Here is an 11,711-nt window from a genome sequence, read left to right on the forward strand (position 1 = left end):
TGCTGTTCTTCAGAGTACAAACTAAGGGATTCGGTTGCGCACTGCCCGAAACTTGGGAGAAGAACCTGTTGAATTCATTAGCTATTTTTTCTTCATCAGTGCCGAAATACGACACAAAAACTTTACCATCATTACCACGCCTTTTGACACCTCGTAGATTGTTAATCAAAGACCATGTTTTTCTAGTATCAGAGCCTGCATTCTTGAACTTGTTACGAAAATGTACTCTTTCAGCCTGACGAATCATTGCGTTTACTTTATTTCTTGCAACCTTAAACTTGGACCGTAGCAGGATAGATGCAGGTGCCCTTTTCGACTGGGCCGAGAGCAAATCTTTTTCTTTTATAGCTGATAGTATATTTAAGGTCATCCATGAGTTTTCTTTATTGCGCTGCCTGATTTCAACCACGCGAGTAGCCGCTGTCTTAATTAAACTCTTGTAGTAGCTCAACAAGCTTATCATAAATGTCTTTCGGGGGCACGTTTTCCAAGAACACTTCTCAATCGTATTCCGATGCCAGTCAGTAAAAGATTTTGGGATCGCAGATGGAAATTTCTTTTTTACCGCTATCTGCTGTTGGAGGGATCAATTTCCGGGCTAAAGAACAACAGACAAAGTAGTGGTCTGACAGTTTTGCTTCGACGATAGCAGAATGTAGGGCAGAATTCGGAGCTCTTATGTTTATGTGGTCGATGCAAGAGACGACAAGTTGCCCCGACAGAAATTCTCGCGTAGCTTTCTGGATAGTTGGTTGCAGTCCCCATTTTGATAAGAGATCAAGATAATCTGAGACCAGAGCCCTAGAAGGGCGAAATGTATCTATGTTAACATCGCCTATAACACAGATATAATCTTCATGCGAGTGGGCAGAGAGGGCGTTGTCAAGTTCGGCCAAAAAGAGCCTGCCGTTGAAGCAGGGGGTAGGTATACTGAAAAGAGTATCAGAGAGAGAGCAGGCGTGCTCATACGCAATGCTACTACTTCTGCTTGCTGGAAGTCAAAATTTAGCTCTGTGAAAGTCCAACTGTCTCTCACAAAAACTGCAACGCTACCCCCTTTTCTAGCAGGTCGGGTACAGGAAATTGCTTGGTAACCTGGTATTGCATAATGATTGAAAATATCGGCTGGAATATTGATTTCCGTCAGTACAAATACGTCAAATGTAGAATGAAAAGGTGAAGTTAGTGCCATGATTTCATCCCAGTGCTTTCAGATACTGCTGATATTGACGTGCGTCGCGCGAAAAGCAGGTTGTGCGTCACTGGTGAAAAATTTTGTTAGTTCGGAAAATGTTGTACATGCAAGGATGGTTTGGTTTTGGGGGGTTTAACGTCCCAAAGCGACTAAGGCTATGAGAGACGCCGTAGTGAAGGGCTCCGGAAATTTCGACCACCTGGGGTTCTTTAACGTGCACTGACATCGCACAGTACACGGGCCTCTAGAATTTCTCCTCCAAAGAAATTCTAGCCGCCGTGGCCGGGATCGAACCCGCGTCTTTTGGGTCAGCAGCCGAGCACCATAGCCACTCAGCCACCGCGGCGGCCGTACATGCAAGGAATTCGAGATCACCCATGCTCAGCAGATCTTATCCAGGTCAGACATCTTCTCAATGCGGATAACAGTCTTCACTTCTTCTGATTTCTTGGCCAGTACTTTGCCGTTACGTGTCCAAACAGATTTGTACTGCTTTTCTTTTCCCTTGGACCTGGCCAATCGGAAAAGCTCCTTTTTTGTCCGTGTCAAATTTTCGTTGAAATACAGCCGAGGGTGAGACTCATCCGTAGGCAAATCGCGAAGCTTTTTCCGTAGAGCAAGCTGTACTTCTTTAGACGCCCCGTCACGCATCTCCACAAGGATAGGGGGAGACGAACTGTCCTTTTTCGGCAGTCTGTGTATTGAAGCTACTGTATTCGCTTCAAATTCTGGAAACTCTAGTGTCTGAGCTAGATCGCCCATGAAAGAAACCAAATTCTCATTAGGGTAGGTTGGGAGGCCATGTATTTCAAAGTTGCATCGCCTGCTGTACTGTTCATGATCGTTAACTGCGCACCTTGATTGATCCAGAAGAGTGCGGTGAGGGGTTAGTTGGTACGACATTATGAGAACAAAAGTAACTGCGCAAATGACGGGACAAGAGAAAGAGAACCACACGGGACAAACGCAGACTGACAACTGATTTATTCCACCAACTCCTCTTTCCTTCAGCAGCAAAGCGCATGCGCACCAACCACAAAAACAAAAAACAGAAGCGACACTCATCTCGTGGAATCAAGGAACTCGAACTCCTTGCGGTACAGGTGTACTGAAGCATCGCTAATGCACTTAGCAGGCCCTAACCTTGCGATTTCCAAGGCCTCGATAATTTCTCGTTCTTTCTTATCCCTCGAGCGTCCGATAATCTTAGTCCTATCGAAAAGCGGATTACAATTTTTGTCATCATGCTTGCAAGTGTGACAATGCTTAGGCAGATGCTGCCCCCTTGAATCATCTAAGGAATTTGCGTGCTCTAATAATCTAATGTTGACGCAGCGGCCAGTTTGTCCTATGTAGACCCTACCACACCTCAGGGGAATCTGATATATTACATTGCATGTACACTGTACGACTTATTCCTGTGGTTAATGCCACACACAACCTTCTTTTGCTTATCTTTTCTCGCCAAATTGCACAAACGCGACCATTTGCAAGGTGCAGAAAAAATGACCTCAACGCCGAAGTTTCCGGCGACCCTCTTCAGGCCGTGCGAGACCCTGTGAACATAGGGCACCACTTCATACTTCCGCCTGTCCAGTGCATCCGCCCCCCGAGGTTTTGAGTTTGGGCGGAAGGACTTCAACAGGGACTCAGCGACAGCCTGAAGAAGGGCCAGCGGAAAACCAGCAGTCCTAAGGCGATCAACCTGAGCCTCAAAGCTAACCTGAACCTTATGTGGACAGGACTTGGCTAATGAAGCCCTGAGGCAAGTTCATACAATACCCCTCTTGACCAGCTTCGATTGGCACGAGTTAAAGGGTAGGAGGGCCTTTTTCGACCTAGGCATGTACGCCCAGCAGAGGTGGTTAGGATCGTTAAAAAATAATTTCAAATCTAAGAATTGCAAACAAGAGTTTTCAGGAAGTTCAATGGTAAAATTAAAACTCGGAAAGGCTGACTTAAAAGATGCTAAAACCTCCATTGCCACCTGGGCTAAGTCGTCGTTGTGGTCAATATTTAAAAGAATTAAAAAGTCGTCCACGTATCGGAACACTCGAACGATACGGTCGTTAGATAGTACCCGCGATAGCGAACGGTCAATTTAAGCTAAAAGGATTTCCGATAAAACTGGGGCTACACATGACCCGCTGCAAATTCCGCGTTTCTGCACGTAAAATTTTTCATGAAACTCACAATCGTTGAAGTAAGATAAACCTTAAGCAATTCCAAAAAACCTTCAACAGAAATACCGCACGCATTCTGGAAAGACACAACACCAGAACGTTCGATACAGTTCCGGACTGCACGGAACAGGTCATCGTGGGGAAGGGAGTAGAACAACTCTTCGATGTCAACCGAGAAGACCGAGTTAACATCGGAGAGGCTATCCCCTAACATTTCGGCCACTCGGTCTGAGCTGCTGACCTTGTACGGATCGTCGGGCGCCAGACTTCCCAGATGGCGCTGATGGTATACTGACTGACCATAGCTTGCCAGGATCCAGTTTCTGCAACAATGGCTCTAAAAGGGCATTCTATCTTGTGGCTCTTGGCACTGAAGAACAGAGTGAGCACTACAATTTTTCACCACTTCACTTGGCTAATGAAGCCTCAGGGCTTCATTAGCCAAGTCCTGTCCACATAAGGTTCAGGTTAGCTTTGAGGCTCAGGTTGATCGCCTTAGGTCTGCTGGTTTTCCGCTGGCCCTTCTTGAGGCTGTCGCTGAGTCCCTGTTGAAGTCCTTCCGCCCAAACTCAAAACCTCGGGGGGCGGATGCACTGGACAGGCGGAAGTATGAAGTGATGCCCTATGTTCACAGGGTCTCGCATGGCCTGAAGATGGTCGCCGGGAAATTCGGCGTAGAGGTCATTTTTTCTGCACCTTGCAAATTGTCGCGTTTGTGCAATTTGGCGAGAAAAGATAAGCAAAAGAAGGTTGTGTGTGGCATTAACCACAGGAATAAGTTCGTACAGTGTACATGCAATGTAATTTATCAGATTCCCCTGAGCTGTGGTAGGGTCTACATAGGGCAAACTGGCCGCTGCGTCAACATTAAATTATTAGAGCACGCAAATTCCTTAGATGATTCAAGGGGGCAGCATCTGCCTAAGCATTGTCACACTTGCAAGCATGATGACAAAGATTGTAATCCGCTTTTCGATAGGACTAAGATTATCGGACGCTCTAGGGATAAGAAAGAACGAGAAATTATCGAGGCCTTGGAAATCGCAAGGTTAGGGCCTGATAAGTGCATTAGCGATGCTTCAGTACACCTGTACCGCAAGGAGTTCGAGTTCCTTGATTCCACGAGATGAGTGTCGCTTGTGTTTTTTGTTTTTGTGGTTGGTGCGCATGCGCTTTGCTGCTGAAGGAAAGAGGAGTTGGTGGAATAAATCAGTTGTCAGTCTGCGTTTGTCCCGCGTGGTTCCCTTTCACTTGTCCCGTCCTTTTGCGCAGTTACTTTTGTTCTCATAATTGATTGATCCAGCAGCTCAGCTTGAGCGACAACAGTCTCAGAAAGTGATTCCACTCGGGCATGTAGCTGAGTTAGCTCAGCTTGATTCGCTTCTAGGGTAGACATAACAGAGTCATATTTATTAGAAAGGAACTCAATTGACGTTTGGATTTCAGTGACGGTTTCAGCCATCTTTTCACCTGTTGCCTTTAATTGGAGCAGTTCCTCCACTTTAGTTGTGAGAGCTTCAACCGTAGCTCTCAGTTGGTCAAGTTTGCTGTTAACTGCAGAGAATTCATGACCAAAAGAAACGTCACTATCATCTGAGTCTGAGTGATTGCTTGCACTGGATTCGCATGATGGGCATGTCCAGGTTTCACGCTTAGCAGTCGACATTTTTGAAAAAGCATTTTTCGTGATAGCAGAACAGCTCTTTCCAAAGTGGTAGCTACTTTTGCAACGAGAACAAGTCAAACACTTTCCGTCCACGGGTTTGGAACAAGCAGAGCATGTAACAGGCATTTTGCAGTCAGCGGCGAAAAAAAAAAACAATATATCCAGTTACAGCAATTGGCAAATCAAACTCACCTGCCAAGAGCGAGAAGCAGGGTTAGACAAAGAAGCGGATTGCCGCTTACTGCGATGATGCCTGGGTGTTGACGGTTTATATAGCTGTTGGCGGACATCACGTGATCCTCCGCCCGGCTTCTTGCATCCGGGTACTTTGGGCTTGTCGACTGCACGTGGATGATAACCGACCAGGTGGACGCATGCGCAACGGGACAGTCCTTGTGGCAGCGTCCGAGATCGCCGTGCGGGCGCAGCCGCCCCTTTGAAGATCGCGGTACACCTGATCGGCCTGCCAAGAGCGAGAAGCAGGGTTGGACTAAGAAGCGGATTGCCGCTGACTGCCAAAAGCATCGATTTGGTTTCCCTGAATCGGGGCTCTAGATAATACATCCGCAGTAACGAGGCTCTTACCCGGGACGTGCACAATAGAAAAGCTGAACCGCATAAGCCTCATGCAAAAGCGCTGAATACGAGGTGGCAAAAAATCTTAAGGTGATTTTCCCAACAACGTTACGAGTTGTTTGTGGTCGGTTTCAAACAAAATTTCAGGACCTTTGATGTACCCTTCGAATCGTTCTGCCGTCCAAGTCATTGCCAACGCTTCCTTCTCAATCTGAGAGTATGTGGTTTCGGCAGGCGTCAACGAGCGTGAAGCAAATGCAACAGGTCTTTTTTCACTGTTTGGTTGAACTTGTATCAATACCACCATCTGTCGGGCTAGTTGGTTGCGATCCATATGTATCAGCAGCGCGAACACCACACAGGAAGAAGAAGGAGAAGAAGGTAAAGAGCGCTCTTTACCTTCTTCTCCTTCTTCCTGTGTGGTGTTCGTGCTGCTGATACATATGGATTTTGTATCAATACGGCCCCCAAACCGAACGATGACGCGTCAGCGGAAAGAATCGTAGGGTACTTTACATCATAGTTGGCCATGACGCGCGCCGTAGAGAGAACGTCGTTGACGTTCGACAGCGCTTGCTCTTGGGCTGGTTACCCACGTCCATTCGGAACCCTTCAAAAGCAAGTGACGTAAAGGCGCCGTTTTCGAAGCCAAATTTAGTATGAATCTTGCCAGATGATTAGCCATACCGAGCAGCCGTCGAACGTCAGACACGTTATCTGGCGTCGCCAGTTCTTTGATAGCACGAACTTTTTCAGGATCCGGCTTGATACCATCTCTACTAAGCACACAGCCAAGAAATTTTATTTCAGTTACCCCAAAACAACACTTTTCTTTGTTTAGCGTGACGCCGGCACTAGCGAGACGTTCGAAAGTTAGACGCAGGCGCTCGTCATCTTGAGCCTTGTCGTTGCCAAAAATGAGAACATCATCCATCAGGTTTATCACGCCTGGGATTCCGTGAAGTATCTGCGACATTTTTTTCTCAAAGATCTCGGGTGCTGACGTTATTCCAAACGGCAGTCTTTGAAATCAGTATCGCCCAACTGGCGTTATGAACGTAGTTAACAACTGGCTTTCAGGCGACAACTTAATTTGAAAGAAGCCAGAGTTGGCGTCCAAGTTTGAAAACACAGAGGCCCCACTTAAAAGACCGAGGCTATCATCCACTGTCGGCATGACATAGCGCTTGCGAAGTACACTTTTGTTTACCTGCGTCAAGTCAACACAACTACGAACCGCTCCAGATGGTTTGAGTACTGGCCCAATTCCTGCACACCATTCTGTTGGTTCATCTACTTTGCGGATCACGCCATCTCGCTCCATACTCTCGAGCTCTTGCTCAACTCGGTCACGCAAGGGTAAGGCTATGCGACGCGCGACATGAATTGCAAAAGGTATCGAGTTCGGCTTTAGTCTAATTTTGTATTCTCCTTTTATCGCTCCCAGACCACTGAAAAGCTGCGGATAGGAAGCTTCGACTGCTGTTGCGCTACTGACCGAGTCCGCGAATTTAATAACTTCCAGAGCCTCAAGCGCTGGGAGACCCAAAAGTACGGAGCTTAACGGTGAGACCACGTACACGATTTGCTGGACAGCGTTTTGTTTCCACTGGATAGTGGCATGAAACTTTCCCAGAACATTTAGTGGCTCATTCGGCGGGCCTGTTAGGATTAGGTCGCAGTTTTCTAGCCTGGTAGGCAAACCGGGAAACGTTGAGGGCACAACGGAAACTTCGGCACCGGAATCTACTTTAGCGAACACGTAGTGCCGTTAATGACGACTTGTACATAACGGGAATAAGAGTACTACCCGTTCACCGCGCCAACGAAGTACGCCCCCTTGTCCACATGGAAAGATGAAAGTTGTACCTTCTCTACATCACGTGCAGCCTTTTTCCGACACACAGCTGCAAAGTGTCCGGAACAACCGCAGTAGTTGCATTTCGCTGCTTTTGCCGGGCACGAGGCTCTGGGGCGCGCTCCTTGACCGCAGTTGGGGCATGACCCGGGGGTGCCTGGTCGGTAGGACTGGACTCTGGGGCGCGTACCTTGCATTCCAGGTGAACACTTCTTTGACGAGCTGCCAGAGTGCTGTCCTGAAGAAGATTTTCCGGGCTGCCCTTGCTTGCTGACCGCGTCAAGATTTCCGGTCGCCGCTACCAAGGGTTCGTAATCGGTTTCTCGCAGTTGCTGCTGCTGTCGTTGGACGGTATCCTTTAAGCGCGCTTTTGCCAAAGCGCTGGCGAGAGTCAAATCCGCATCCATTTGAAGCGACTCGCAGAGCTTAGCATCCCTGAGGCCGACCACGAAGCTGTCGCGAATCATGCGCTCTTTTTCCTTGTAGTCTCACCGGTCCGCGAGCGTGTGCAACGCGGTAACGATTTGGTCGACTGACTCTCCAGGTCCTTGAGTGCGACGGTGAAAGCACGCGCTCTCATAAAGAAGGTTCCTTGCGGCGACGAAGTGCTTGTCGAACTTCTTTTTGACGACTTCGTATTGCTTTTGTTCTTCTTCGGTAATGCAAAAGTAGAGAAGATTTCTCTTGCTTGCCTGCCCGTCGTATATAGTAGAGTCCGGACCTGCGCTTCTTCACTCTGCTCATTTAGGCCCGAGGCGAAGCGGTAGTCATCAAAGAGTTGGATCCAAGCGGGTAATTGGGACGTCCGGTTGAAGTCAAACCTTGGCGGAGCTGGAACCGCGAACATGCCGTGAACGGGCTTGACTGCCTTGTCCTCTTACATGGCGCCGGTTGACGAAGTTAAGGCGATGCCCTTCAAATGCCAGAGGATCCCGCCACTTCTGACACCATGTGGCGATAGGGCCCTTGCCGGACGCCGAGCGCGGCCGGGCAGCGGGCAGGAAGGAACTGAGACGGGCCCCGATCCCGGCACGATAACAACCAGCCTTTATTTCACGCAAGCAGCATCTTTATATAGCAAGCACTCATGTGACAAGTGATGTCATGGACAGACAACGTTTCAGGCATCCGATAACGCAGACACATGACACGCGGCACAGGCGCTATCACCACAACTTAGCTCAAAGTGGGAATGGAACCCGTGCCTGCGATGTGCCCGCACACTTAGTGCAGTGTGCGGGCATGCCGCAGTATGCGGGCACGCTTCATTCCGCACGCTTGGTGCGGCCCTAGTAAGTCTAAAGCCACAAGCTGCAATCGAGAAGAAAGAACCTTCGAAAACATCCTATAATACACGTTGCATAAGGATATCGGACGATGCCCTTCAACAGTTTTCAACCCATCTGCGACTGAACTTTTCGTGATTACTATGGTGAGGCTAGTGTAGAACGAGGGAGGTAAAACGCCCACCCCATAAGCTGCACTGAAAACTTCCAAGGTAGAGGCTAAGCTATGGATAAAAAACTGTATAGAACTCGCTACGTAGACCATCCGGGACAGGGGACTTCTGACCCTGTAGAAAAGAAATGGCCGATTTGACCTCATCTAAAGTAATAAGTCCCTCAATGACTGCACGCTGCTCATCTTCAAGGCTAGGAAATGTTTCTTTTAAGTGACTGAAATTATACCCACTGATCGAATCACTATTACCACCAAAGAGCCGCATATAATAGCTAAAAAAAGCCCGAATAATACTTGGTGTGTCAGTATTACCGCCTCAAAGAATTTCTAAATCCTCTTTAAAAAGAGCAGCCTGCCTGTCATCACTGCACGCGCGGCGAGACGGTCGTTCATTAACGAACCCCCGTGTTCGCGAACTAATGAAGACAGTACACCTTGATATTTTTGTGCGTTAAACTGAACTGATATATCTGCGCTTTAATTAATTTTTTTGGTATCTTCAAGATATTATTCTTTCTTAAGCATCGGAGAAAACAGGACAGAAGGAAGAGCGCCTCCCTTTTGTCCTGTTTTGTCCTCCCTTTTGACGCTGCTTAAGCATCAACCCACACAAGCTCGCCTAGTCTCCCGTTCTGGTGATGATACGATCCCGGAGCAATACTTCCCAACTCATTCAATTCCTTCCACGTGCGCTTCAATTCACGAAGGTCAAGGCGCTTCAAGAATGTGACCCGTGATGACATTTCAATAGCATTATTTTCAACCTCCTGTTCAAAGAGGCCGCACTTTTGAAAGAATGAGAGATATGTACGAGTCCATGTCTCTTTGAAGCAACAGCTACAGTGCGCAAAAAAAAAATTTGAGAGAAGGGAATTATTTAGCTGTCATAACTCCCAACATGGCTGGAGCAGCCGCCGAGTCTACCTAGTAATCCGTACAGACACCACGGAGTGGTCACTGAAAAATATCGGCCTCACCCAATATCCATGCCCAGTAGGTAATGTGCCAGCTGAAATGTAAACCCTGTCAAGTCGAGAATTCGAAGATGACTGGAAATTCTTGAATGATATCGCTTTTTATTCTGGAAATGTCAACAAGGTTGTGCTCACAAACTAAGTCGGTGAGAACTGCAGAACTGGGTCATCACGTCCTTGATATACCGATCGATCCTCTTGGTTAAATACACAACTGCAGTCTCCCAGCAGTAAAATTTCCCGAACCGTGCGCCGGACGTTTGCCAGACGAAAAAAGCACTTTTCTATCTTCCTGCTTTTCAGACACATACTCACAAGTAACTCGGCACTGCTGACCCAAAATGGCGAGGCCAGAACATATGAGGCGCCCCTCATCAGCAATGCAATACGACAGGTCAGCTGTATCCAGTATAGAGCAAAAACAAAAAGCATGCACCCTCCAGAGATGTCTTTCGAATGTCTGGCAGTAATATAACATCGCGTTACAAACATTCCAAGAGCAGTTTCTGCATTCCCATCAGTAGCCAGCTTAGTTTCCTAAATTCCATCTGCATTCATGGTAGAGCTTTCAAATATGTTAGGAGAGTTTCAAATTGGGCTAGTTGGTGGTTGTTATTCTCGTGCATTGTTGCGCTTACGAAGGAACTGGGACACAATCAGGGACGACACAGAACAGATGTGCGCAAACTATCAACTGCAAGTTTATTTCTGAGTGCATGGATATATAGGCATTGTCAAGACAAAAACAAAAACAAAAACAAATCCGTGATCACATCGTCATGGCAAGATATCTTTTAACGTCCTGTCCAGCAGTAAAAAACATGCATTATCTTTCTGACTTAGCTGTTTGTTTTTATTTTTCCAAAAATTCTTTTTCCTGATTTGAGAGCTCGATAGAAGGCACGCTTACACATGGCCCTTCTTTTCCTGATTGTATGCAGTATGCTTCCCAAAGTTCCCTGATTAGCTTCTCTCTTGAACCGAGCAGTATTGCTGTCTGCTTCAAGTGAGGTGTGCAATTTTTGCATCTGGCGCAATGCGCTGCCAGATTTCCCGGTGAGTTGACAAGACTGCAGTTGCGCCTATGTTCTCTGAGCCTCTCATTGAGGCACCTACTGGTCTGGCCAACGTACGTTTGCCCGCATGATAGCGGTATCTTATACACAACACCTTCGCGGCATTCCACGAACTTTGTCTCATGTTTGACGCCACATGACACCTCTTTCTCGGCATTGTCTTCGTCGTTTACTTTCGCGCACATTGCTTTCAATTTTTTGGGTGCTGAAAAAACAACTTTTACGTCGTGTCTTTGTGCAACCTTTTTCAGGTTGTGGGAAAGTGCATGGACGTATGGGATAACCACAGGCCTCTTCTTTTCTTTGGCATTGCCTTGGTCCTTTGTTCGGACTGTCCTTCTTAGCACTTTCTCTGCCACGGAAACGAGCAAAGGTGTCGGATAGCCTGCTTTTCTCAGGCGTGTTGCCTGCAGATGGAAGCTTTCTTGCATCTTGTGGCTGCATGATTTCTTTATGGCCTGCTCAAAACATGACATGGCCATATTTCGTTTGATCAGCTTGGAATGGGCAGAGTCATACGGTAGTAGGCCTTTCTCATTCCGCGTTTTGTACTGCCAGCATATATGTGGTTCAAGAGTGAGAGCTAGATCAAGGAACTGTAGGTCCCTCAAGGAACCCTCAAGCCATTGGAAGTTCTAGGCTTGATTCGCTCCATTGCAAACCGAGCTCAATCAGAAGAAAAGAATGCATGCGTCAAAGAGGCATTATTGTGCATAAATGAA

The 11,711-nt window shown here is 47.3% G+C and overlaps 1 pseudogene; it reads right to left on the bottom strand.

The window, feature by feature from the left end:
• Positions 1–7,499: 7,499 nt before the first annotated feature.
• On the bottom strand, positions 7,500–8,222 carry LOC149345802 (uncharacterized; annotated as a pseudogene).
• Between the last annotated feature and the right edge of the window lie 3,489 nt (positions 8,223–11,711).

Source organism: Amblyomma mixtum, chromosome 4 (genome assembly GCF_055824585.1).
Source record: "Amblyomma mixtum isolate Tamu chromosome 4, ASM5582458v1, whole genome shotgun sequence".
Taxonomy (NCBI): domain Eukaryota; kingdom Metazoa; phylum Arthropoda; class Arachnida; order Ixodida; family Ixodidae; genus Amblyomma; species Amblyomma mixtum.